At 49.7% G+C, this 22,322-nt stretch overlaps 1 long non-coding RNA gene across 7 annotated transcripts in view; it reads right to left on the reverse strand.

Annotated features, from left to right (window-relative positions):
• LOC104142647 (uncharacterized) overlaps positions 1 to 22,322 on the reverse strand; it is a 120,390-nt gene that overhangs the window by 9,387 nt on the left and 88,681 nt on the right. For 5 of the 7 annotated variants that reach the window (XR_011142443.1, XR_011142445.1, XR_011142440.1 and 2 more), the window contains 3 exons: positions 7,727 to 10,042; positions 5,103 to 5,302; positions 70 to 215 (listed from right to left, as the gene is read on the reverse strand). This is a non-coding gene — a long non-coding RNA (uncharacterized lncRNA). Of the gene's footprint in view, positions 1 to 69; positions 216 to 5,102; positions 5,303 to 7,726; positions 10,043 to 18,358; positions 18,438 to 22,322 lie in introns of all 7 variants that reach the window. The other 2 variants (XR_011142444.1, XR_011142442.1) reach the window with 1 other exon arrangement.

Below are 22,322 nucleotides of genomic sequence, written 5' to 3' on the forward strand. Positions count from 1 at the left end.
CACTCACATGGCACATGAGCTCATCTTGGGCTAGTAAAGGCAGCCCAGCTGGACAACCCAAGTACCTACCATCCAAGGCTGGTCAGCACAGGTCCCAGTGGTGTATGCCATCTTGGATGGGGGCCAGCAAGGATGCAACGTGCACAGCGGCAGAGCAGGCCCATCGGAAGCGTTTCCCTTCTTCCTCATCACTGAGGGAAGCTTCGTCATTACCGCTAATGGAAGAGAACAAAACGGACACCGTGAACTGCAGCACAGATTAGAGTCCCTTGGGGTTTTCCTCGGACAGTGACACAGCGCAATGCTGCAAACCTGAACTGATCCCTAGGGCCTTTGGGGCCTCTCCTGACTTATTCAGACCTGCAGTCCCTTTGGCTGCCACTTCCAAACTCACAAGCACATTAGTGGTTAACTCTGCAGATTTAAAAGTCAAACCCTGCCACAGGAAATTAAAAGATAATGCAAGGAATTATTTAAAAAATTAATCTTTATTACTCTCCATTCCCAAGCTGATAATAAAGAAATGTGTTCCTCATGCAGCCTCTATAAAAAACTGGTTATAAAGCAGGAGAAGAGAGGAAAGCAAACGCTTAAAAAAAGAAATGCCTTTGCACTCCACCCTGTCTGCCTGCCACAGCCTTTCCTCCACACCTGCGTGCCAGCTCCCAGCAGACTCGAACCCAGTCAGCCCCTTTTACCCTGCTAGGCAGTGATTCCCCAACTCAGCGCTCTCCCCCGAATCATCTCCTTCCCTTTGTCCCCCCTGTTTTACATCTCCAGGAAAGCAGCAACCCCTGGTCTAGAGATTAGACTAGAAGGTAGTTTTAATGGCACACTTTCCTTGCTCCAGGTATCTCTGAGCACTGTATAAAACAGGATGAATTATAGCTCATTACTGAAAGGGCAGGCATTTCAGAAGTAAACAAAGCAGCTATTATGGAAGCCAGCAATAGTTCCACAACACTGAAGCAGGGCTAACGCGAGCAGGAAACCATGCCTGAAAGAGAGGTCAAGGATCTTTGTCTCTGTCTGAGCCACAAGAAGCCTGCATAAGAGGCTGAGAGGCAGGTGGCAACTGCAGTGGTTTATTCAGAAGATGCTTCTGTCTAGAGTCATGCTTAAGCAAGGATAGTGGTCCTTGGTTCTAGCTGGTGCTTGAGCCCATGGAGCCAGGGATGGGATTGCAAACCACCCAGCAAGGAACACTCTGCATCACGACAGCAGGCATCAGCTAGCTTGATAGCTCTGGTAGTACCAAAAGCCACCAGAGACAAGCAAGAGCACCCAGTCCAGCACAGGAGAGAATGAGAAGCAAGAGCCATCCAACCCACCAGCTGTGTCCACACTGCACCAGAAGAAACAGCCATGAGCACAGCTCCATTTCCCTCCAGCCTGGCTGCCAGATTAGGAATGTGTCTGAACTGGACCTACTCCTGTGCATGTACCTGCACAGCTCCTCCCAAGAGGTGCCCTGGTTCTGGCAGAAGCACAGCCAGGCCTGGAAGGAGCAAGGACTTCACAAAAGGAGAAGCCAAACCATCAAGGGCTGCTACGTCGCAAGACCAGTCCAGACAAAAGAATCGCATCCCTTAGTCACACTGAAGCAGACTCACTTCCAGAGGTGGAGCTGTGGCAAAGGAGCAGGTCTAGGCCCCAGCAATCCAGGACACATGGCTCCACATCCTCTCCTCACTGGGGCAAAATCTGTTTAGCTCTCCAAGACAGGGGAGAGAGCTGGGTGCTGAAGACAGGCTGGAAACAAAGCAGCAAGGAACTGGTGCTGGGGGCGGAAGAAGAAGAAAGGAAGACAGGCAAACAGGCTTAAACGTGAAGAAACAGAACCCCTGGGACAGAACGTGTTTGCAGGAGCCGTTAGCCAGCACACCTGTTTTCCCAAGCTGGGGGTAGAAGTGGAGGTGGGTGTTGCACTACAAAGAGGCAGGAGGTGGCTTTCCAAGGTGGTTTTGACTATGATTGATGGTGCTGTGCTGTGTTCTCACTGATGTAGAAAATTAGAGAGAGATCGCTTCAGATATTGGCCCATCTGAGACACTAGTTGTGTCCATCTCCTGTATACAGGCGTGTCTCCTGGGAGCTCTCCCTCCAGCTTGTACGCTCATTATTCAGAGTGTTGAGCTGGGAAAAGCAATACTACTACTACTTTTTTTTTTTTTTTTAAACTCCTTGATCTTGTTATTCTTGGAAAGGTGTAAGGCACTGATTTTCTCACTTAGGTACTTGAGAGAAAGTTCAATTTCCCCTCAGCTAGGAAAGATTACCCCTCAACTTTTTTTTTTTTCTCTCTCTCCTAGCCCAAAGCGGGAAGAGGTCCTAGAAAAGAAAGGAGCCATTTTTTGGCTGGAAATAGCTCCCTTAAAAACAGTGAGTCATGCTCCACCCTGCGCAGATCTGATAGTTGGGAACCACAGTGAGCAATACTGCTGTGCTAATGTAACCTTGCACTAATGTCCTCCTGGCAGGACAGTCCCCTCCTGGCTTCCTATCCCTTTGCCATTTAACCAGTTGCTGTTTTTCTTTCCCTTTATTGTGGCTGCTTCTATCCCTCCATTGTGTCTCTGCCAGATGCCATAATGTTTTTAAAATGGTCTTTCCATGGTCTTTAGAAAGGCCCATCTGCTTCCACGTGAAATGCAGGACTTAGCCATGGGAGATGATAATCCCAGGGTCCAGATCAACATAGCCTGGCGGGTCTTTGGGAGCTTTGTCATGCTGACAACCAGGAGACTACTGGGCCCTTGCCTTAAAACAATGCTGTCAGTAGTGGGCAACTAGTTCTTCCCCGTCAGGAAAGACATCTGATCTCATTTCCCTTTAGTGCCAATTTTGCCTGGGACAGGAGATAAACCTCAAATCTATTCAACCTGATCTACTACCTCAAGACCTCTGTCTGCATCCCCAACAGCCCTATGGCAATGATGCCCATGCCGCTAAGTAGCATCTGAAACGATTAGGCCAATGTTTAGCCTTTGTTTTTGATGGGGACTGCCGAGGCTTCCCTCATCTGTCTCCAGCTAGTGATTCCTCTTACTCTCAGGTCCGGGCTCATCCTCGAAGCCAAGGACTTCCAGTAAGATGCTCCAGCCATTGGGCTGCACAGCTCTCAACAGTGAATCTGCAGATGGCCTAGTGACAGGAAGTGGAGAAGATCCAGCAAGAAATGAGATCATCTGCCACTCTTCAGGCACCAGCTAAGGAGTGGCAACCCATCTCTTCAACTGTGCTCAGACAGAGCCAGCCAGACTCACACAGACTCACTTACCCATCAAGACACCTGGAAGCAGAAGAAGAACTTCCCACCAGCATCCCCCAAATGCTGAACAGCGAAGCAAACCTCTCTAACTTGGCGTTAAGAGTCACTAGGTGACTGCTGAGAGCTGGCAGTAATGGTCATGGGCTTGATTTTCCTCTCGTCACATTAAACAGAGATGGGAGCGGGAGCCAACAAGCGCCAGGTGACTCACTGTAGCCCAGGGCTGAGTATGAGGCCACCAGTAGCCTGGGACAATACCACCACTCTCAGGCGGTACTCCTACTTTTCACCAGCTGGCCCACTGGGTTCAAAACTTCCCTGCTTTGAAGGTCATCACCCAACATGGATATCCTGGCCCCTAAATTAGGGAGCATTATTGGGCACCCTCAGGCGGTGCTTAGCATTCTGGTTGACAGAGGCTGAGGGGTTTTACCTTGGGGCCCTTCCTCACAAAGAGACAGCAGCTAAACCCAGACCGAGGTAAAACTTGGCTCCTGCATTAAAAGAACAACTGTGCCACCAGATACAGGCCTGTCAGGGCTCAGAACATCCCCTGGGTCACCAGGCACCAAAGGACGGCAACAAACAGTAAACACCACATTGAACCCAAAGCCCGAGGCACTCAATGAAATCACTGGGGGAACAAGACTGGTAACAAAATACCCCTCACCATCCCTCCCACATCCACCAGAGACTGACCCCAGCGCCTGCTACCAGTTCTCCCAATGGTGGTTTATTATCTGTCCTCTAAAAGACCCTTCTCGGGGTGCAGAACAATCTCCACACATCCCCCTTCTCCATCTGCCAACAGCTTCCCTTCACTGAGGCTGTGCCTCCCCCAGCCTCTGCTAATGGTTGGAAATTAGCATTAAAATGATAGCTTGCTATTAACGGTGCTTCAGCTCCCTATCACGCTCTAGGAACAGCAAATGACAGGCTGTGATTTCCCTACCGCGATGCAGGGGAGAGGGAGCAACAGCAGTTAGAAGTGCTGAGGTTACCCAGGGTGCTTGGAAAGTTTTAGACTCATCTCTTCCACCCCAGCAGCCCCTTCCATCCTCAATCCCTGTCGCGCTCAGGCACACACCGGCAATCCTACAACAGATGGCACCTGGGCAGGAAAGCAGACAAATTGGCTCCCACCTGCAGGAGCACTAAGAGCTTTCAAAGCAGACTAGTGCTCACGCGCCAAGAGCCCTGCGGTGTGGAGATGCCAGAGGAATCTGCCGTCGCTCACCTTCCTCCCTTCTGTGACGGTCGGTCGCCTCTCAGCACACTCTTCCTGCATCTTTGCCTAGTCAGAAGCACACAGCTGGCTCCTCCCCGGAGCCGGTGGCAGGAGGCGACGGTTGTTGCCACCCAAGTGAGGCGCTCAGCAGTAATTCAGATTTAGCATCAATGGAGCGATGCTTTTTTCATGTCAGCACAACGCTATGGTTTGGGGGCCTTGCAACTAGCCTGAAGCAAGAGGGTTTTCTGGAGCCCCTGCTGAACCTCCATCTGCTTGTCAAAAAACCAGCTCACCTCCAGCTGCCTGCTATCTCCTCCAGCCAAACGGGGGGCCCACCCTCCCAGAAACTTCCCCTCCCAGAAACTTCCCTTCCTTGACCAGATAGCTGTGGCAACAGCATGGAGAGATTCATTTCGTTTTCAGCCTGCCTGCTTCTCTGAGCACATCTGGCTTAAAGCTTTTTAATACGTTGAGACCAGGAAAGTGACTGATGTACAAGACAGTAGGAAATCCACAGTCAGGACGGAGGTGGCCAAAGCCAGTGGTGTCAAGGTAGGTCGTTATTTCCCTTTGGATACCTGGGTGACCATGCGTAATTACCTCATTGGAGCATCTCACAGCCAGCTGCGTTTCTCCTCACAGAAGTCCTCAGTGCTGGCCATCCATAGCGGCAAAAGCGGACTTGGCGAGACCGGGACCAAGACCAAGATGTGCAGGAGCTTTCAGGTGCTTACAACACATCTTGCGTGGAGTCGCTCAGCCCTGACTGCAGGAGCTCGTGGCATGGCCCAGAGTGGGTCCTGAGGGAACATGCACATAGACATCTTGGCACATACGAGGTTACACCTGCTTGGGTTTCTAAAAGTAAGCATTCCTCTGCCCATGTCTATTAAAGGCCCAGGGGGTCCTGATCCTACCAGTGTGCTCAAATTCACACAAGCAGGCCAGAGCCCTGCACAACACTGCTGAAAACTTCCATTCAAAAAACATATTTTAAGCCCTGTATTTAAAGTTGGATAACCTCCCACCTCTCTCCAAAAGCACCTGGCACCAGCAAGTGAAGTCAAGCATCCTCAAACCCCAGTCTGCCTATTGCCTTGTAATGGTCTTGGGAGGTGAGATGCAAAAGGCAGAGAGGAAAGACTGGGAGGAAAAAACAGGGTAAAACATTTAGCTCTTTCCCTGGCATTCCTGTCAGCAGCTAAGATGTGGGAGTGAGGAGAGGACACAGTTGATGATGGATGGCAGAGAACTGAACCTCGGTAAGGTGGAACAGGAGCAGAAGGAAGCATTGCTCCCAAAAGCGACCCTCATACCTCCTTGGTTTAAAAAAAAAAAAAAAATACCACCATAAGAGGCAGCAGCAGCAGCAGAAGACAACACACACTTCTCCCTGCCCGTTTGGTATTCAGCTCTGGCCTGTCAGAGGCAGCCACAGTCCAACCGCGCATTGGTATATTCACTGAGCCGTACATCCAGCTCCACAGACTTCTGACAGACGCAGATGGCAAAGCCATTTTTCATAAGGTGAGGGGAAAAAGGGAAAAACAAAATAAAGGCTCAGGCATCAGCTGGAAAAGATGCAAGACAGGATCAGGGCTAACAGAGAACCAGAAGCAGGTTAAACTCTTGGATCTCGAAGCAAACAGAGAGGCAGGTCCCCTGCCTCTCTTTTCTAGCATGGCCTGGCAGCAACAACTCCCTTCATTCTTTCCTTTGTAACCAGCTGGAAAAATAAAAGCTGGACTGAAACAGCATTGAGGCTTTGCTGAATTTGTCCTTGAGGACAGAGGGCTGGCAAACAGGATGCTGGAGTAGTGCAGGCACAGGCATCCTCTGTGAAATTAGCTCCTATTTAGAGGAGGTGAGACAGCCTGTGGAGAACATTAACCATCACCACATTTGTCTGTCTCTCAGTCCCTAACTTACATGAGGCCTGGCTCCCCCGGAGCACAGTCCGTCCCCAGGGCTCTGCGGGGAGAGCCCTGGCAAACCCCTGCCGGTAGGAAGGTGCCAGCACTCTGAAGCATCTCAGTGCAATACTCCCCCACGACGGCAAACGCAGCAACTCCCAACAACCCCACTTCAGCTCGGACAGTGACAAGCGCTCACTCCCTGTCCTAGGGCACTCACACAGCGAACCTTACTGCTGAAGAGTCATCAGCGACACAGAGAACTAATGCTTACTGGCACAGGAAGAGGAACGAAGCTCAGTACAGTATATGCCATCCCTTGTGTAGCATGTAGGTATGCCCTGCTTGGCTTTGAGAGCAAGCAGTTCTTGATATAAGCCAAGAAGAAAAAGAAAGAAGTACCCCCACGGAGGGAAAGATTTCACCTCTTCCAGTGACACTCTGTTATAGTCACTGCCAGACACAACATCAGCCTCTCAATGTGAAATCTAAGTTGACAGTGATACCGCAAAGGAGCGGAGAGTGCGACAAACTCTGCCCAACCCACTTTGTAACCTGAAATCTCCACTGGCTTCCAGCCTCTGCATGGAGCACAGCCAGTAATTCATCACCAAGTTACTTAGCAAGTAGACCTTCTCCTTTCTCCCGAGCTGAGGGCTAATCTGTCTTTGAAGTAACCTGTCCTAGGTACCTCTGAGGAGGATTTCGTTTTGATCTGACTGTTGCATCCACTTCATTTCTGAAATGAGAAACACGTGCAGAGGCCAATGCCTCCCTTCCAAAGCAATACACATGCCCAGAAGCTGAGGTCACCAAGGGCCTGCAAAATTTCTGCTGCCAAAGTTCAGGTGCTTTCAAACCCACCCGAGGTGCTTCAAGCACCTTTTTTTTTTTTTTTTTATTGTAGAAACAGTTTTGCTTTGAGTCAGAGCACTGAGAGCCGATCTGCCTACACGTATCACCCAGCGCCAAATAATCCCTACAAAGAAGAGAGATGGCAGCCAAGACCAACGAGTGCATTGCAAGGATTCACCCCCAGGTAGCCCTGTTGCCTGTGGTATTTCCAGCTGACACGTGCTCTCCTTGCCCAGGGAACGGACGATAGCCGGGCTAGGGAGCAAGGCTTGGTGAAGCTTACTACTGGGACCTGGTAGAAACGTCATCCAGCAACATACACTTCAACATTCATTCCCAAGCAGCCTCACTCCATAATAAAAGCGTCAGAGCAGCTGACTTGTGTCCCCTCCCAGCCTCACTGCCTCCAGAACTATTCTTTCTTGGGCTTCTCTTGCTCCGTAAGCCAGCACGTGCCTTTTCTTTCCATAGCTTGGCATTGGAACTCAGCCAGCCGAGACTGTAGGAGGAAAGGAAAACAAGCCAGGTGAAGGGTTCAGGGAAAAAAGCTCAAGAGCCAAGTTTTCCTCTCATTTTGGCTGCTCTCAGTTCACAATGGAAGGCAGGAAAAATGAAAGAGACCTTAATGTGAGGACTGTCCCTGTGAAATAGCATTATTAGCTACTATAAAAGTCAGAGTGCGCAGCTGTCCTCTTAACGCTCTTCCTGGGTAGGGGAGGGAGATCTTAAAGCTGTTCAAGAAAGCAGTTCAGGACCTTTTTCTTCTCCTTGTTTTCAAAAGGGGAAACTGAGGCATAGGGCAATTAGAGATTTGCCCAACCAGTTAGCAGCAAAGGCAAAATGACAAGCCAACCGATTTTGTGTCCCGAATCAACGCCTGCTGGGCGTTGCATTGCCAAGCTGCTGGGTTGCATTGCCTCCATCTCAGGGAGCTCAGATCAGATTCCCAATAAAACCCAGCTCAGAAGCGAGAGTCTCTGAGCCTCTCACACTCCTGCCATGAAACCTTTCCCAGAGGAAACAGGACAGGGGAGAGGAGATGAGGATCCCTGCGAGTCAGGGGCTTTGGGAGTGCTGGGCACTGGGTCGCCTTCACAGCAGAGACGTGCTGAGGTTAATGCAGTATCGCAGGCAGCCCCAGCAGGAATAGTTTTCAGGGAGATTTAAAAAAAAAAAAAAAAAAGATATTAATGTTCCTTTGCAAAGCTAAAAATACTCAGAATGGCGGGAGATTTTTTGCTGTTTGTTTTTTCTTCTGTTTTTCCTTTTTTTTTCTTGCCCTACAAAGGAGTGTGACACACAAAACGATTTCCCTCCAAGCTGCAAGGACCAGCCGAGGCATCCTTCAACGGTGAGTGAAAGAGACTGGATCACAGCTTTGTCGGGAGCATGCTGGCCCCAGGGAGATGAGATAGCCAAGGTGGGGGAAGGTAGACTCCGATCGCAGAGATCCTGGCGGCTAATTCACAGTAACTGGGAAAGACAGTTCTGTGCCAGGCGCCAAGCTGGGGCACAGGCTCTGTTTCTCCTACGCAAGAGAGACACCAGCAGCAAAAGTGAGTCCTGAGCATCTTGATTGCCCTGGGAGGACGGAGACTAAGAGATGATTGTGGCGGTGATAGTGGGTTGCAGGTTGTGAAACTGCTTTCCAGGGAGAGAAGCAGAGAAAACCTCAGAACCCTAAAGGCAGTCTGGACATATTTCCAAAAGATGTAGAAGGCAGAGTCCATGATACCTCCTAGAGCCTGGAGCTTATCACCCAAGGACATCTTTTTCTGACCTATGCTAGGGTACCTGTTCGGGTACATGGCTCTCTACCTAACACCCATTTCTTCCATGCAGTTGACAGCTTGGAGAGAGCCAGCTTGATTCCAGCAGTGAGTACTGGTCAACAGGCAGGAAAAAAACCACGCTGCCCCACACTGGGCTATAAAAGTGCTTTTTAGCTGCATCACAGCTGTTTCTCACATCTGGATACAGACAGCACTTAAAATATTGCAGCTGGCACAAGCTCCTTCGTTAGCATTTTCCTCATCCTGTTAACATCAGGCAGGGGAGAGGTCCGGCGTTCGAGGTGAGAGTGCACTTCATCTCTGTCAGGTTCTCCTCCGCTAATGAAAATATTTCTCCACTGTGTCCTCGGGAAGGTTTCCTTCAGCTCCAGCCCCTGTGTGATTGAAGGCTAATCTCTGTTACTCTTGGCTGAATGGCAGCCCACGAGGAGGGTGATGTATTATGTTTCCCTTCAACTTGACGTTTAATGGTGCCAGCAAAAGAAGAAAAAGCGCCATATGTTCCCAATTTTAAATGAACTCCTTCCGAAACTTGGAGTTGAAAGTGAAGAGAGTCCACTTTGGGAGAAGGGATCCACACTGCCTCACACACTGTGAACAGAGCGCCCTCCCTACAAATTCAACCCTTTCTGCCCACTTCAAAGGGCTATCTCATGTGTCAGAAATCCGCCCCAGAGGTAGTGCAGGTGATCACGCATGGCCATGAGAAACGACCTGTCCTGAAACTGCTCTGTGCGCTGTGACTGGCCTTCAACGAGTTCCCCATTGCCAGCCCGGCCAGTGCAGGCAGCCTGGGAGAAACGCCAAGGTCAGGAGCGCAGAATATTTGGGCCTTGGAGCTATGGCACGTGATACGGACTCAACGTTTGCAGGCCACATCCTTGGCTCCTCTGGCTGCTTTGAACAAGTCTCCGGAAGCCTCAAGAAGTGAAATTTTCCAATCCGCAGTGTTAGTCTCCCCTGTAAAATGTTCTGAGACCTGTCAATGAAGAACACAGAGAAATGGTTAGGATTACAATTCTCTTACTGGTATACCTGCCTGCTCATGCTCAAGGGCGCACAGGGCCCTGTAACACACCATGTAACCATGTAACACTTCCTCCTCTGTTCCAGAGCCTAGCAGAGGGGGCAGACAGCTCTGCAAACGTGCTCTGGACCATCCCCACCTACACAACAGCGTGAGAAACCCAGCCTTTCTCCAGCAGAGATTGCAGGCACTTCACATTTCATTGCTATAAACGAACAGAGTGGTGGGAATGTGATGGATGTTGCCGAACTACTTGGAGTCCTCATACACATGGGAACTGCCAAAGGGAGAGAAGTATGAACCTCATTCCCATCTCCTACTCACACCCTGACCGCACACCTCCAGGTTTTGGCGAGAAGTGGCTCTCTTTTCCCTCTGAAGCCTCCAGGGCCTGGGGGTAGGGAGGAAGAGGAGCCAGTCTGAAGGAAGATCTGCCATTTGGCTCTTCATTCCTAAAATCCTATGTACACCAGCAGTCACAGCCCACTTCTCCAGATGGGGAAACTGAGGCACTGAGAAGCAGCCGGCCTTCCCCAGTGACTTTAATAAGTCAGAGCTGGAACTAAAAAGCACAAAGCTCCTTAGCCTCAGCTCACAGCTCTCCCTCTGCTGTTGCATTTCTGTTGTTTTGGTCCTTGCTAGAGCAACCCAGTTGCCTGTCACAGCAGTCTCTGCACCCTCTACTAGCAAGGCTTTGCACTTTTCTCCTCCTCTTCCTAAACTAACAGCATTGTTGAGGACACACAAACACAACACAGTCTCTCCTGTTTGCTTTCCCTTCTCCTACTCCCCTTCCCATCTCCCCCAACCTTGCTTGCCACTAGCCCTAGATGTGGGGTGGTTACCATGGACCATGCAAAACGCATCTTTGAACAGTCAGATCTGGAAGAGGAGAAATTAAAGGCAACGGAGGCAGAAGGAAAAAGAAAAAGTTTTCCAATTACTGGCAATTAGCTCTACTTAATGCTCACCTACTGTGCGCTGTAACCCAAATGCAATCACTTGGGTAGAGAAGAGCGCGCAGGGCTGGCACACCACGTACCTGCTGGCACAGTACACAGACAGCGTTTGCTTGCCTCACGCAGCCAAGCTGCTTGTCGGGGGTGTTCGGCACAAACAACCACAGCCCTTTTGGAGGTCTCTGCCAGCCTGGTGAAGTCAGGGCTGGTGCTTTCCTCTGCTCTCCTGAGCTGTGGCCCAAACCCTTAAGAAGAAGCAGAGGAGCCTGCTCGGAGCTGAGGCCCAGCACGGGAAATTGCCCAAGGGATTTCCATCCTCAATCCCAGGCCCACCCGTCCAGGCTGTGTGGCTGGCTTTCCTTCACAGGAGGGATGCTGGCTGCAGACAGCACCACGGGCCGCCTGTTCGTGCAGTCACAGACCGCTGACAGAGACATTTTCCCCCCTGCAGGAGGGCACACTTTGCCCCGAGCCGGGGGAAGGAGGAGGCACTCAGCCAGCCACTAATGCTTCCTACTGTCTTGGAGCAAAGGGATGAATTAGCCTTTATTAGCTCTCACGAAGAGCACATCACTCCTGCCCTCTCCTCCTCACCCAAGACTCACGCACAGACTCAGCTGTGCTGTAAGCGAAGCAGAACCAACTCACCTCCCAGCCCGCGGCTCCAGACTCTTGTTGGCCTGGTATAAATCTTCCTGCTCTCCTAGCTGGGAGCTAGGACACAGCCATCCTCCAAAGGGTGCTGTGAGGCCCTTGCTGCCCATAAGTACTTTAAATCTGGACCTCTTAACTGGCACTACACAGAGCCTGAAGGAGGGCTCATTTCCCATGCCATCAAAGCCAGACCCAGCACGTGGTCGCTACTGATAACATCTGGACTTGGGGAGCAAACAAGGTTGCTATTGGGAGGAGGCTGTGCTTTCCTGCAGAGAGCTTCTGCCACATGATGTATTTCTGAGCTCCAGCACCCAGTCATCACCAGGGGTGAGGGATGGGTTGCTCCAAAGAAGTCTCTCTGAAGTCGCTCTGGGGCTTGTTAGCAGGGCGATAAAGGGGATGAATGGCCTCAGAGCAATGCTCCATCTCCTGCTGTGGCATTCGTTATCCCTCTGGCGGGCAATCCTTCACACCATCTTGGAGTTGCGGGCTTGCTCGTTTCTCGTCCGCGGGGGCTGCTTCGCACAGAGGCCGTGCTCTGCACTCGCGATCATCGCCCCCGGCACATGAAGCGCAGCCCCGTCTGACTAGCCTGCAGCATGGCAACCCTGTGCAAGATGGCTGGGGGCACTGCAGCTCTCCCGCGTATTCTCCGAGCTCATCTCCTTCCTCTCACTTAACCATCTCGCCTTCCCAAAATCACAATTTGGCAAACAGAGCCACAGCTGCATCCCGCATCTGCGGGAACCAGAGCCAGATGCACTTTCAGTCTAATCCCCCAGGAGATGTAAAGCATATGCAAGCTTGTTGAACTAGTCTAATACCTGCCCACTCCCCAGTAACTTCTGACACTGCAAACAGATTTCAACTTGATCTGACAGAGAGACAGAGGTCTCAGAGATAGTCAGAGTCTATAAATTTCATGGGAGCAGACTGTCAAACAGAGGAGAGAGATTATTAGCGCCTTCCAAACTGCAGTGTATCATCCCTTATTAGACACCAGACAATCTGTGTGGGAGAGAGATGCTATAAATATCCCAGCTGGGGAAGCTGCTTCATTCACCACAAGTGGCTTACTAGACACCAGAGAATCCAAAACCAAGCTATACATCCTTGGGAAATGAGACTTCATGGATTCTGCTGCACGCAACACTAATTGGAGTTTTTAAACATGCTCAGCTAAAATGAGAGCCAGCCAGCTAAAATGGCGCATTAACCTCTGGAAAGTCCCTGGAAAAAGGCTGTGTGCTTTTTCCTTGCTTTTTTTCCCAGTGACCATGTCAAGGTCCTGGTGTGCTCAATTCACCAGCCTACATCTTTTGCTATTGAATGTTTTGGGAATAGCTGCTCCATTTACAGCTTCACTGGTGATTTACAGAGTACTGTTGCAATCCCAGCCATATGGATGAGTTCAGATGCTGCCTGAAATGGAAGGGGCATGCCAGCTCCAAGGAGGAGCACTGATGGGCAGAGAGCTTCTCTCTCTCCTGTGACACCCCCAGTTCCTCTCTAGCGTGTGGACAGAGATTTCAGCTTCCAGCAAGAAGTTTCATCCACAGACTGCTGCCAGCAAATGCCAGGAACGCAATCGAGAGGCTACAGAGCTCATGGCAGTATCACTTATACATCAAGCTGTCCAGTAGCAGGATAACCAGTTAGTGGCATTTGTTACATTGTAAGGGAGAGGGAGTCTGTCCCTCTAGACACCCCGCTTGCTCAGGACCAGACCCACACACCAGCTTCAGTGCAGACTCGCAAGCCCATCGAGCACAGAGATGGAAGGCAGCAGTGTGGGTGCAAAGCTCAACCTTCCCCCCAAGGACAGAGTGCGCCCTAGTAACCCTTCCCTTTCACTTACACGTAGAGAGGGACACAACAGCCTCTTAGCTCTCTTTGAAGGCCAGGGCTTGTGGGAGCAGAGCAATGACTACCGGCTCACACCCCAGCAGCACAGATGTTAGAAACAAGGCATGCATAAAACGTGCATCAGCTCTGGCCAGCAAGGGCAGATCCATCTCCCAGCCTCTCAGGCCCAGGACAGGGCCGATCACCCTCCACCACTACCAAGCAATTAAACAGCACACACATCACTCAGTGTGATACAGCCTTCTGAGAGCAATGCTAAGAAGCCACTTACTAGAGCTGATGACTGGCCTTCGCTGATCACCTTGTTTCAGCGACCCAATTAGGACACCCTAATTGGGCAGTTTCAGGGTGGAATCTGGAGTCCCTCTTCCAGGGAACTTTCCCGTCAGTGATCACAGCGCTCTCCATTACATGACAGGGAAGTGCAATCAGAAACAATTAGTGGCAAATGTTCTTGCATGGTACATGGCAAGGCGGTGAAGGTCACAGGAGCTTGCAGAGTCCAGCAATTCAGTTTTATCTGCCCCATTTGCTGACCCTGCTGTGCAAGAAAGCCAAGCCCCATATGCATTTAGGGGACAGAGTGGGCAATCCACGCGCTCATTTAGGGTCTCTACTGACCCAGTCTTTATCTGTTCATAGTGTCACTTCCAGCCTCAGGCATCTGATGGTCCAGAACCCTGGAAGTAATTGTGAAGTGGAAAATAGCCAATTTTCCTCCAGCTCATATGTGACCATGGCCCAGCTGGACAGACACATTTTGGGAATTCTCTGATTCACCTGGTAAAGGTCAAGTCTGCGGAGATGCTGTCAGTCCAGTGGACCATACAGAGTGTATACCTGCAGGGTTTCAACTCTGCAAAAAGATTAGTTAAATATGCTACAGCACAAAAGACGGAAAGACGGGCAAAACGTGTTTTCTAGTCACTCTGTCCTAACTGTTCGGATCCAACCTTTCACAGCATTGCACTGAGCTGAAGGGCTGCACCTGAAAACATGCCAAGAGCTGCATGAAATGTTAATGTTGCAATTAAAACAATATGAATATTGCAGCACTGCTCTGCTGCTCCCCATCCACTGAACAATTCTTATTCAATGGAAGTCAAGTTACATTTGAGGAAATAATGAGGTCTGCTAATTAAGTCTGGTCTAGGAAGCCAGCAAGCTTAAAAGGAAAAAAAAAAAATTCAGATCTCCCCAAAACGTGTACATTTGCTGCTTATTACCTGCAAAGGGAAATCATTAATGCTGTGCAATGCCAGGATTACAGGTCAGTGCCATTGTCTTATTGCATACATCTAGAGGAAATTATCTTTTTAATGATAAAACGCATAAGTCATGACCTGCTTTGTCCCTAGGAGCTGAGCGGGAAATGCCAGGCTGACAATTTCCACTTTCTGAATGCAGAAATCAGACATCTGACAGTAATGCCAAATTCAGGCTAGGCTAGTGAGAGGCAGGCATAGGCTCCAATGTGCTGAAGGAAGCAGACTGCTTTCAGCTGACACAAGATGGATCCCAGCACGCACCTGGGACTGTAACAGCACCTTCCCAGCAACTGAGGCAACTGAGTGATGGTTACACCAGCTCAAGCTGGTAGAAGTCACAAGTGAAAGAGATCACTGAGTCAATCCTTTGGAAATAGACTGGATGGGATCATGGGTATGTTATAACTCTGACACTGGACCATAGAGGCAGAAGAGCCCCTTCCTGTCCCTGGGATTCATCAGTTGCTGCCCAAGACACAAGCGCATGTTGCAATAGCATGAGCACATAGCAAGAGCCTCCTCACCCTGGGAACCCAGACCTTACCCGCACTCTTTCTAGGGTCCCCTTGCCAGGAAATTCAGCGCTCTCCAGACGTGGAGCACAGGTCGCTTATGCTGCTGACTCCAGCGCGTGGTAGAAACCTCGGCATTTCTACTCTCACGCTGGCTTGATGCCACAAGGGACACGCCAAAAGGATGACAAGGAAGATCACACAAAGAACACGCCCCTGAACAATTCAGGACTCTCTAACGCAAGACGTGGCCAAGTCCTTGCATTGTGCCTGGTGCCTCTACTGCTGAAGCAGGCTGGACAACTCCTGTGGATGGCATCAATCCCAGCTGAGCTGCATCACTCCCTCCTCCTTAGAGTACAGCAAGGAAACATTCACTTTCCAGTCTGACAAACACTTTCCCTTGGAAAAGGGAGAACCATGGCTAAAGGGGAAAAATCAACACGAATATTCTGTCTCTACCCTCCTTGAAGCTAGAAACCAGAAGCATCAACTCTAAGGGGGTCCCAAGAAAATCTGTATCAAACACACAAACTTCACAGCTTCCCCACCTTCTTGTCTTTCATCATCTTCCCAAATTTCTTGTTCCATGATGGTGGCTGGGGCTGCTATCAGGTCTCCCGTGTTCTTCCCAGCTCAGAGAACTGCAAAGGGAGGTTGGGGTGGGGAGGATCAAGCACTGTAAACGTTTCATGGCAAGTGCACAAGGTTAGGAACATGCCCTCCACACCTTTCCGCTGATTTGGCTGCCTTTTCTCTCTGCCACAGCTTCAGCAGCACACAATCCGCTCCCGCAGCCAGAGCAAAACTCTCCTCCAGTTTACCTCCCAGTTCACCAGAGAAATTTTCATCCAAAATAGGAGTGAGTGAGGGCACTGGGGTCCTTGTTCATTCCTTGACCACTGCGGACACTCTGAACTTCAGCTTATCTGTAATACAGACAAACTTCCTCGTAAGATCCAGACAGAGGATGAGCCACACTGCCTAGACTTGGGAAAACGCAGATCCAAATGAGGGAAAGCTCAAACCATCCAAAAGGAAAGAATTCATTTGAAAGAGAAGAAAAATCCAGGTGAAAAGCTCAAAAAGGACCTTCCAGGTCCTAAAGAAAACCCCACAGCAGCCTGTTTGAAGGGACACAGATACCACTTCTCCCATCTGTGGCCTCCTGGAGATGTAAGAAAAATAAACCTATCCGGTCACTGAGGTCCACTCAGGAGAATGGTCCTACCCTGCCCACCGTCACCAACAGCTCACGCTGCATTATGGGCAAGTAGGTGGTCTCCTCTGCCCAGCCCACTTCTTGCTGTATTTCCAGACACCCAGGCACTTGCTGCTACGAAGTGCCTGTTCTGCAATAAAGAGCAATAAACATGCCAGAGTAATTAATGTCTTAACAACTTATTACAACCCTCAGATAATTAATCACAAAAGCTAAACATGCTGTCTCACCCTCCTAATGTGTTAATGCTCTAATTATTATGCCTCAATTAAGGGGAAGTCAGCGCTCCTTGCTTAGAAGTGCATGTTTAATAAGGGTGCTTGAATGCAGGCAAGTTGAAATAGGAAGGGAGGGGGTGTTGGGGGTTACGGAAGAGGACATCGTTTTTAATGAGGTTTCATAGGTGGCTCTAGGCAAGGAATTGACAGCCCCTGTCTGGGATCTCACACATGACTGCACGTGGAACTCGGGGCCATCTGCAGTGGCTCTGTGCTCTGCTGCCCGCTGGGCTATTTATAGGAGAAGCAGCATGCGGGGCCCAGAGTAGGCAGGGACGGGAGATGAGCAGTTACGCTGTGGATCCGGCCAGCGCTTGATAGCAGAGCCAGCAGCTCGCAAAGCAGTCAGCGGCAGGAACCTCTCCTGTCCCAAGTGAGGCATCCACAGGGCCTATGCCTCTCCAGCTCAGTTCTGCTCCTGAGATTCACCTTGCCTCAGATCAAGCTACCTCTCAGACATCCCAGGGAGATGATGAGAAGAGCCGTGAAAACCCCAGGAGAGCTCTTGGGATGTGACAGATCAGCTCTTCTGACTTCAGGCACAGCCTGGTTGTTTTCCACTACTCCTTGTTGCATGAGGGAACAGAAAGCTGTGAGTAAGTCCTCGAAGAGCACACCATCAAAGCATACCTGTCTCACAGTTGGGAAAACTGCAGGGGCCTTTATGATGGCTACCACTGCTGTGTCCGCCTTTTGGATGTCTGGCTCCAAACCTCATTGGGCCTTGGGAAACCTCAGAAAGGTGCTTCACCGGTGGTGAAGAGCTTGAGTAGAATACAATGGTGAATGTGGGACCTGGGGCCCTCACTGTGGGATTGCAGGAGGTCCCTCCTGCTCTTGGGACACGGCTCTGCACCGATGCATCCCTCAATCTTGGGGAAGCCCTTTGGTGCAAAGTCTAATCTAGGCTAAGATACTCATCCTGCAGAACTGGTGTCCCTGCAGAGCAAAGGACTGCGGCCATAAGACTCAGTAAGAGGCGGTCCAGCTCTGTAACGCAGCAGCCACAGAGAGTTCGGAGCAGGATTGCCAGGCTTCACATCCTAGTACCATACAAGAACGTGCAGCAAAAGAATAGCTGGAGCTCAAGTCTCCCAAACAAAGCCTATCAAAGATTGCTTCTTCTGATAAAAAGCTTCTGAAATGACGCTTTTCCCCTCCACCCAAGTGAGTCTTCAAACACAACAAGAAAGCTCTTCCTGAACCAGCCTGGCTTCCATTTCATCCAAGCTTTTAAAAATTTCTCAGACAAATGAAACACCAGAAGGATTTTCAGCCTGCATTTCTCTGGAAAATGATTTCACTGCATTTCCTCGAGAAATGATGCACTGTTTAGATTTGGATGGTTCCCTCTGAGGAATAAGGAAGAGGGGATAAGAAACAAAACAAAGAGACCCAGAGGGGACATGAATTTCAAAATCCATGAACAGTTTTGGTTTTCAAACACTCAAAACAAAAAAACGTTTCACACAGTCAATTCCACAAAAATAATTTTTTCATCCTCACCTTTGATGATTTCTTATGAAAAACAAAAGAAAGCTCTTCAGTTCTGCTCTGCCACCTGTAGTGCCTCCAAGACAGCAACCTGCAGGTAGTGTGACAGGAGAAAGGGAGAAAGGAGGCTGAGGTCTCCCCGTACAGGCAGCCTGTGGATTCCTGCAGGGATGATGGCTCCTAAGGAGGCCTTAGGCTTTGGGCCTGCCTCTACGCTGCTTTTGCTTCCAAAAACAGCGTTGTCAAGCCCAGATTTTCCCTTATCTCTCTGATGCTGAAGAGCACTTCAGGCACCTCACTCTTTTTCCCCACACTCGGCTGGAAATATCTGGCATAGCACTTTACCTCAGCAAAATATGGGCCATTACTCTAATTCCAGCACTAGAAATTTTAGCTTGGTTTTACTGGACCTGAGTATGCCCTCCTACCCCAAAGCATCGAGTCAGCTGAATTTCTGATGCCAAGAGTTTTGGTGAAGCTGGCTGGCTTATGTTAGTGTGCTGAGGGGCTGGAGAAGGCTGTCCATCTACAAAAGAGTAACAGCACACAGCTCCTGCGCTAGGAAACTGGGATGCTCTGTGCCCTGTTTACCGTATACCCAACGCACATACTAGACAAGGGACCAAACCTGAACCTTCCCCACTATACCAGTACTGTGGACCCCTTTCTCTAATAATCCTTACTCCGCCCAGCCTGAACATGCTCCCATAATCAGAGCAAGGCTGGAGAAATGGAGCAGAGAATTGCCACACTCCTTTAACCTTCTCCAACTGAATACTAACAGCTAGCTGCTTGGAGCGAGCCATTGTCCCGAGCAACCCAAAATCCAGGTCCTACATAGCCTCATACCAAAAAAAAAAAAGAAAAAAAAAAGAAAAAAAAAGTGGAGCCAGCAACCACACGCGGGCAAGTTCCCAGAGCCCTAGAGCAGGGCCTGAATTTTGAAGGCAGGCTCTGGAGAAGAGCAGATAACCATTACATGAATAAATACAAGATGTAAGGACAGTCAGACAAAACAGAGCCACGCTTCCCAGAAAAACAAAGTGGGCCCAAGTGTATTAAAACGCTTGGACCACGAGTCGATGCCACTGGAACCTAGCTGTCTCAACCTCAACCTCACAGTCCTCTCTGACAAGAGCTTTCCAAGCTAGGTTTAGCCCCCCCAGCCTGCTGCCTTCAATACAGTGCACAGCACAACAGCTGGGAAACCCAACCTAGCCCAAATTTGTTACAAGGCTGCTGGTTTTTATCCTTGTTTACCAGCATTAATTTTAATGGCTTTCCCTGCATTAACTTTGTTCTGAACCAGTTGGAGGAAGATTCCTGCTCACTTGTCTTCTGGAGAACAGGCTGATTAATTTTCCCTTGTCACGTAACGGCCTGCCTGAGCTCCTTTGGAACGACAGCCATATTGTGCGCACTGAGAGCAGCAAAATTCCCAAGACTGGAGGAGGAGGATTTAAAAATCGCCTGATACATCAACTGTTCTTTGTTCAGTTTGGTCTTGGCATGCACTGGTCCTGCGGGTGGAAATTTCTTACTCTGGTTGAGCACAGGAGGGAACTACTGAGCTCGCACCAAGGAAATGTAATGCTTCCAGCTAAAATGGCACCCTCCTGCAAGTCTGGGCAGCTTTGCGTTGGGTTTGTCACTGGCCATCTGTGTCTCAGTTTCACCTGGAACCATTAAAAGGGCCTGCAAAACGGGTCCTGAAAAAGACACGGTGTTACAATACGCATCGACGGTGCTTCAGAGAGAGACGGCAGGGAGCAGGAAGAGAGGATGCCTGGTTCTCGGTAGCAGCTCTCTGCTCTGTGATGGCAGACGCTGCCTAGTTTGGGAGAGGACAGTGCCCCTGTTTGTCCCATCTGGTGTGTCCCACACACCTACATTCGCAGCAAGGAACAGAGGTGAAGATGATGCAATGCCTGTGCCACTTCCCTCTCCTCACCCCCGGCTCCTTCCAGCCACCAGCCCGGTTTCCCGAAGTAGGCCTCACAGTGGCATCCAGGCTGGGCCCTGTGACAGGGGAAGAGGTTGCCTTTTGCTCACCAGTTTCTGTGGGCTGCGGTCCCTCTCTTTCCTTCAGCTCGCAGAAAGCTGTGGTGGCTTCAGCCATGGGAAGGAAGACAAACACTCAGTACTCTTTCAGCTGCTCTTGGTTTCCTACTTACACCAAGTGGTTCAGGCACTTGAACTTTTCAGAACTTTGGCCCAAGTCTGCAGAGACAGTTGTCCGCTTTGACTCAAGCCCAGGCCTTGTTTTGTTTCTTCTGTTTACCCACCAATGCTCCAAAAAAAAAAAAAAAAAAAACACCACGGAACAGATGACTCTGTGCTCCATTTATGCTTTTGGCTGCCCTGCGTGGTTGTCAGGTCAACCACTTCACTGCTCTATGTCTCCATATACCTTTCCATCTTAAAAAGAGAGCAACAGCTCTTTCCACTGAAGAAACGCAAGGGTTCAATTCATGCATGTGTCCAAAGTTTTCCATTTCTGACAGCATAGAAAAGGAATGTGGTTGCATTAAGGGAAATCATCTGACGTATCACATGATACCCAAGGTCTTATAGATGTTCCCTGCGTGCACCCAGGAGTGATTTGGAAGATGGAGGGCTCAAAAATCACAATATATCCAACCAAGAGCACCTGGGCTGCTACACAGCAGTTGTTGCCACGGAAAAATTAGGGAGGCAACAGTTAATAGAGATGGCTGAATTATTCCCACCAATTAACATGAAGAATTTTGACTGTTCTGTTTTCTGTAAGCGCCTAGCAACTGCCTCAAAAATGTTACTCACACACCTCAGAAGTGCTTGGCGGGGGTCACATGTAAAGTATGTGAGCTGGGAGAGATACCTCTCCAGATAAGGCCGCCTGACTATGGGCCCATTACACGTAAGCCGCTCACTCCTGCTTCAGGATGCCCATACACTAGATGCAGCCAGCCATTGGATCACACAGCAGGCCACCCAGGATTCCCAGAGTAAGACAACAAAGGGAGGGAGGGAGGGAGGACGTGCAGGAGGTAAGGCTACAGACACAGGGAGGAGAAGACCTGACGAAGGAACTAGCTGTCCTACCCTTGTGGTGTGAAATAAGGCAGCTTGTCACAGCTCTGTTCAGAGGTCCTGGCTGGAGAACCTCCATCACAAGCAATCCCTTCTACCAACAAACTTGCCAGCCTGCTGCAAAGAATTAACTTAAAATGCACAGTTTCCATGAAGACTCCTGCTATTTTGCCCTAAGAAAACAGAGGAAGAAACAAGATTGCCCACATACTTTGCAGCATCTCTGAATATTGAGGCACTGAACAGTCAGTTATCCAGGAAGATAGAGCCCACAGTATCCTACCTTCTTCCACTGCCCAGAAGTAAGGAAAAGGAGGACGCTCCATCCATACCAGTCTCGCCTCTTCCAGAAAAGGGGCGCTACAAACTGACAAAGAACAGCTGCAGTCCATCCATGAAGTTCTTGGCATTAATTGATTTCTCTCCAACTAAGCCATAAAAACCAAAGCTGCATGCAAGCAGCATCCTAAAACATCCTTGTAAATCTCAGCCACCACATTCATTAATTACAGCCCAGTGATAGTTCAGGCCATTAGTTCTGGATGGTAACTTCATTTATTCCCAAGTTAATGCCTGATGTCAGTGGTTATCTCATTACCACTCTATTACTTACCTACTTAATTCATCATTACAACCCAGGCCAGAAGGGAGGAGTAGAGTTTGCCCTGCATCTGTAGGAAGACAATGCATCAAGGCAGAGCATCTAGGATTCTCAGACAAAACACTTCTCTAATCTCTCGCTGAGGCTATATTAAGAGGAGGAAACAACACAGCTGAGTGTTCTTAAGAACTCAAACACTTCCCAGCACTGAGAAATTCTAGATGTTCCGGATTAAAGTTCCTCTTAAATCAGAAGCAAAAGCTTCAGGAAGAACAGCAACGCAAAGCATCCTTAACACTGCCG

This window comes from Struthio camelus, chromosome 8, assembly GCF_040807025.1.
Source record: "Struthio camelus isolate bStrCam1 chromosome 8, bStrCam1.hap1, whole genome shotgun sequence".
Classification (NCBI taxonomy): Eukaryota; Metazoa; Chordata; class Aves; order Struthioniformes; family Struthionidae; genus Struthio; species Struthio camelus.